Source organism: Nymphaea colorata, chromosome 8, assembly GCF_008831285.2.
Source record: "Nymphaea colorata isolate Beijing-Zhang1983 chromosome 8, ASM883128v2, whole genome shotgun sequence".
Taxonomy (NCBI): domain Eukaryota; kingdom Viridiplantae; phylum Streptophyta; class Magnoliopsida; order Nymphaeales; family Nymphaeaceae; genus Nymphaea; species Nymphaea colorata.
The window spans coordinates 3125042-3131211 of NC_045145.1; positions in this window are offsets into that span (position 1 = coordinate 3125042).

Consider the following 6170-nt stretch of genomic DNA (forward strand, 5'->3'; position numbering starts at 1 on the left):
ACTCAAAATTCGGATTCCCGGATTCAAATATAACTTAAAAATCAGAATCTGATAAGATTCAGATATAACTTAAAAATATTTTTTAATTATCAAACGAGACGGAAAAAGCGCCGAGAATGGTTGATCCTCGTACCGATGGGCGAGTCCATTTTTCTTTCGTTTCAAAACAAAATCTCATTTTTTTGAAGCACTAAAAAAAAAAAAGGGAATGCGAACAGTTAGCTTGCAATGTAGATCATCCAAACCAAAGTGATGACACTATCATACTGCACTACTTCAACAAATGCTCCGAGTCCGATCTTCTCCCTTACTTCCATTCCCCATTTAGAGATTCAATAAACTTATCTTTTTTCGAAGGAAAAACATTAGGTTAGTTACAATTTAAAGCAAATGCTTATTAAGCAAGCATGTCTATGTGAGAAAAGCACTTTCATGCTCTATACAAGGTGAGGCAGTGGGTGATCCAGCACATACTTGTTGTGAAGAGGGAAAGACTAGCCAGGGTGAGGCAGTGGGTGACCCAGCGCCGTTTGGCGGTGTGGGCAGAAGCGGGCTTCCTCAGCCTCCATCTTGGGCGGACCGTGTTGCAGGGCATGGTTCAGCTCGTGAAGAGGATCTGCCTCCCTTAAAAGTTATTCTCGATAAGGGTCGGCCAAGAATAGTAGTGACTCAGGAAGACCTCCTATGCATGACAAAACCCTTTCAATGGTCGGCAGTTTGTTGTTTCATGGGTTCAACCTCTACAGTTAGTGGGAACATATCTAAGCTCATCTCTGGCCTGCTTACGCAATGGATGGGGAGAATATCTCCTCAAATATCCCTTCTAAATAAAGGGGATTTTATGATTCGAGTGACTAGCGAAGAAGAACTTAACTTGGTTTTGAAAAAACGAGCTTGGAAAGTGGGTGGTAGGGTTTCGGTGGCTCCCAGATGGAGCCCTGGCCAACCACTTAGCTGGCCAACCACTTGAGATTAATCCTAGTACTACCGCTCCTTTGTGGGTGAGGCTGCTAGGTCTTCTTCTATATTTTTGAAATGGTCGAATCTTCAAAGCAGTGGCAACGAGACTACAAGGTGACTTCCTAGAGACAGACACTCCTACGGTTCAAATGTCCCACACTAATTTTGATCGCATTCTATTGGATCTTTCCATACAATTTGAACTCCTGCCAGAGGTGGAGATTGACTTGGGAGGTGGCCATATCCTCGCACAAACAACCATTTATGAAGGTCGCCTCTGGTTCTGCCGTATGTGTGGTGTGAACTCTCATCCATCGGAAAAATGCCATAAAATCCTTAACTCAAAAGTGAAAGATGGCTCTAGAACTTCGGAGGCTGGCCACATGGTCACTAGAATTTCTATCAATAGAGGAAATGGGTCATCTAGCGGGCACGATTGGAGCACCTTACTGCAGCCAACATGTTTGAAGTGTTAGAGGAAACAGAAGAGGATCATGGCCCTCATGACAAAACCAAGGAGTGGCCAGAGAAGTTGCCCCAGAAGTCAGAGCAGGAAGGTTCTGCCCCTCTTCGTGCAACCAAAGGAAAAAGGGGCAAAAACAAATCATATAACTCAGTGAAAGATCAAAACAACATTCACATATCCACTGAGCACCTCCTTAATCCTTTCGCCTCCAAGCCTCCTGATGTGCAAGACTCCCCTTATGATGTCCCTCCAGGGTTTTCCTTTTCTTCACCTAGTAAACTGGGGCAAGATGAAGTTACCGGTTTTTCGAGCAAACTTGGTGCAATAGAGGGATCCTCGTCACGGGCATTCAGATTAAGTTACAATGCTAAACACTTAAGCCGGGGGAGGGTAAGCACGGAGAGCAAAGGTCGGAACATCGTAAAGGACACATCTAACTTTAATTTTCTCCTGCATGAAGACCTTGAAGGAGTGGACAACAAACGTAAAAGGACTTGTTATGGAAACTTCTCGCTGGATTTTGTCCTCAGCCCCCAGGTTAGGGCCCTATGGGGGAGACCAAGGAGGGTGAGATGCCCGTATCAGATTCTATTCCATGAATTTCATGTCATGGAATGTAAGAGGGTTGGTTAGACGGGAGGCTAACATAGAACTCTCATCTCTTCTAAAGCTTTCTCCCCTGGTTGGTTTTGCTTAATTGCATGCTGGGTCCAGAAGATAAAAATGACAATAGTCCTTCACTTTTTTCCTGCAACAATTTTGCTTCCTTCCTGGCAAACAATAGTTTCAATCCTCCGCTAGATCCTAAAAAGACCTTCATTTGGACTAATAACCGCAGAAACAGAAAAACCATCTTCTGCAGGTTGGATTGGTGTCAGCAGTGGTCAGGGAGAAACCAACTTAAAGTGGTGATTCGTTCTTCTTCTGATCATTCGCCCCTTGTCTTCTCATCATCCTTCTCTGATATCAGCCACACTCACCATAGACTATTTAGGTTTTTTAGTAGTTAGCCTCGACTACCTCAGAGCCACAGGATAGTGGTTGAAGCTTGGTCTCGTCGTGATCTGGGCTGCCACGTAGTTAGGGTTATTTCGAAGCTTGAAAGAGTAAGAAAAGATTTATTAAGCCTGGGCGTCAGGCCCGGCCGGGCCGGTTGGACCCGGGTTTGGGCAAGGAAAAACCTGGCACGGGCCGGGCCCGGTGGCAGCCCGGCCCGGCCCAACTTCCGCCCTCCCTCTCCGATCCCCCTCTCACTCTCCCTTTCTGCTCCTGCTCCCCCCCTCTGCCTCTCCCTCTCCGCTTCTTCTCTCCCTCTCCCTCTCTTCTCCCACTCCTCCTCTCCCGCTCCCCCTCTCCCTCCTCCTCCTCCGTCTCCCTCGCCGCTCCCCCTCCTCCTCCATCGGAGGGCGACAGGAGGGCGGGGGGAAAGGGGGTCGGGAGGGGGAAAGGGGGTCGGAAGGGCAGGGGAAAGAGGGTCGGGAGGGTGGGTCGGGCCGGGCCAGATCGGGCTGGCCCTTACCTGGTCGAGCCGGACGCGGTCGGCCCGATGCCCAGGCCTAAGATTTATCTAGATGATACAAACACCAGGTTGGGGACGTGGCTCTTCGCATCAATGGCTTAAAGCAGTCGCTTGAGGACACCCAAATTAGATGTGAAGTAGGGGATAGTTCTGTGGCTATGGTGGAAATGCTGCTTAGGCAAGAGTTGTCAACTACACTCTTGAAAGAAGAAAGTCAGTGGAGACAAAAGGCTAGGATTAAATGGCTTCGAGAGGGGGACAATAATACGACCTTTTCCCAAAGAGTGGTGAAGGGACATCATGTCAAAAACCAAATCCTCACAATGGAAGAAGGTGGCTTGGAGTATGAAGATCAAGATATGATTCAACAAATATGTTTCAACTATTTTTCTAATCTCCTTGGCACTACGAATGGCTCGGGTGAGATCCTTCCAGGTTTATGAGATGGAGAGGTCATGTCAGAGACAAAAAACCAAAGTTTGTTTAAACCAGTCACCAGAGAGGAAGTGAAACTGGTGGTCTTTGAGTTTGACCCAGACAATGGTTTGGGGATATTCCCTGTCTCTTTCTTTAGATCTTATTGGAATATAGCGTCAGATGATATTTTTGAGGTCATGCATAGCTTTGTGAATTCAAGGAGGCTAGTCAAGAAGATTAACAGGTCTATGATAGCTCTTATTCCGAAACATAAGAGTGCCAGAAAGGTCACCGAGTTTCACCCGATTGTGCTTTGCAATTCATTGTATAAATTCATGTCCAAGTTACTGGCCAATAGGATGAAAAACATACTCGCAAGGATTATTGGCAAGGAGCAGTGTGTGTTTATCCCAGGCAGATCTATTTATGAAAATGTTATTTTAGCTCATGAAGTTGTTCACTGTTGCAACCCTCCAAGAGGCCTTCTTGCTACTTAAAACTTGACTTGTCTAAAGCATATGATTTGGTTAATTGGAAATTCCTTAAAAATGCTCTGCTCAAGGTGGGATTTTCAGAAGGTTGGGTTACGCGCATCATGTCATGTGTCACCTCTACCTCTGCTTCGTTCTTGGTTAATGGGGTTCAAGGTGAGTATTTTTATCTTGCTCGTGGGCTTCGCCAAGGAGATCCACTATCTCCTTATCTCTTCATTGTCATTATAAAAATTTTCAGCAGGGCTATCTTTGGGAGGATGGCAGACCGCTTGTTTAGGTCTCCCCTCATACCTCATGTGGGTCGTGCTCCCCCGTTTCTTGCCTTTGCAGATGATGTCCTACTTTTTAGCGACATTTCTCAGGAATCGATAGAGCAAGTGCGAGAAACATTGCGGCTCGTAGTGACTAATGCTGGTCTGAAGGTTAACCCCCAAAAATCTAATATTTACTTTTCTGATGCAGTATCGGCTGAGGCGAAAGATAGGATTTGTGCCACTCTTGGGTGGCCATGTGATGACCTCCCTATGACTTACCTTGGGCTGCCTTTGTTCGCACTTAAGGATGAATGATGTCAACTACTCATCAACAAGGTCGAAAACTGGTTTTCTTTGTGGAAGTCGGCCACCCTCTCCTATACTGGCCGACTATGCCTTCTTAAATACGTCCTCAACAGTGTTATTGGCTTTTGGATGTTAGTCTTTGCTCTTCCTAAGAAGGTGTATGGGCTACTTGCTGTATCTATGACCAATTTTTTATGGGGGGTAGATGGGAACTCTAGAGCTAGACACCTTATTGTTTGGGACCAAGTTTGTAAACCTCACTCTGAGGGAGGTGTGGGATTACCACGTTTTAAAGAAAGGTCTAAGGCGTGCCAGGTAAAATGGTCCCTTTTCATATGTGCCCATGAAGTAAATTGGGCCAAATTTTACCACAAGAAATATGTTACTCTTAGGAGTTTATAGGTTACTAAGCCCAAAGCGAAACAGTCCTGGTTTTTCAAGAATTACATTATGTCCTGGTATCCTGTTAAAGAAAATGTTGCATGACAGATTGGCAGAGGTGAGATAAGCTATTGGTATGGTAAATAGGGATGTCATGTTTTGGCTGATGGCCTCCTAGAAGAAGAACTTTTATTCCTCGAATAATCTAAAAAAATGACCATCCAACAAATTTTAGAATATGATGTCTTCCTTGTTCCTGAATTCAGCACTGTTCTTCGTAGGCTTTACATGCCCAAACCTCAATTCGGAAGTGGTCTGGATGTTCTTCATTATGCTGGGAGGTCTGCCCTCGAAGCTAAGGTGAGAGATACCTGGAAGGATATTAGAGAAAAGTGACCTAAGAAAACTTGGAGGGAACTCATTTGGAACAAACATGTTCATCCTGGTGGTCGTTGGTTCACCTACATTGCTTTAAATGTTTGTCTCCCTACTCAAGACAGACATAAGAAGTGGAGACTTTCCCTGACAAATTGATGCCCTATTTGTACTGCTGCTGAGGAGTCAAACGAGCATGTGTTGTTGGAAAACCGTCTTGCTAGGAAAATATAGTATTTGATTTTTAAAAAATTTGGAAAGAAAATTGTGGGAGGAAGCAATATCATCGAGCAATTAAAGCCCTGGTACAACTATAGCTTCAAGAGAGGTTGGGTCGCTCGATGTTGGAGGATTTGCTTTTAAACTGTAATCTGGAGTATATGGAAGTGAAGAAACAAGCGATTTCATGGTGGAGACAGCAGATCTGTAGACTTCATGTGCTTGCAGACATGGTTGGACGGTGTCAACAGCTTTGCTGCCCTCCTTGATAGTCGGCCTGAGGAACTTTTGGAAATGCGGTTTTGGACCAGTTTTGGCATTCTTCCGGGCAAGTGGCTAACCACTCATCCTAACCATGGAACTATAAAAATAGCATCTAGGAAAACTAATGGTGCTTGTTGGGTTACGGTAAAGTTAAATGGAGCCAAAGATGTTTTTAAAGTGGAAAATCCTTTTAGCCGCAGATCGATATCTTCTTTTCATGAGACAGAGATGTTAGCTTGGACGCTTCTTCATTACCATCAGTGCGAACAATATTAAAAATTTATTTTATAATTAAAAAAAATTATTGTCAAACAAACCGGGCCGGGCCTGGCCCCTGGTCTTGGCTATCCGGCGGGGCCCCCACCAAGTACCCGGTTCCTGGCCCGGCTGGGCCGAAAAAACTGGGGCCCACATGGTCAAGCCAGTAATATTTATAAATATATATTTTTTATTTTGTAATTCAATAATATGTATTTAACCATTAAATAAACTTATTTTATAATTTAAAAAAATTT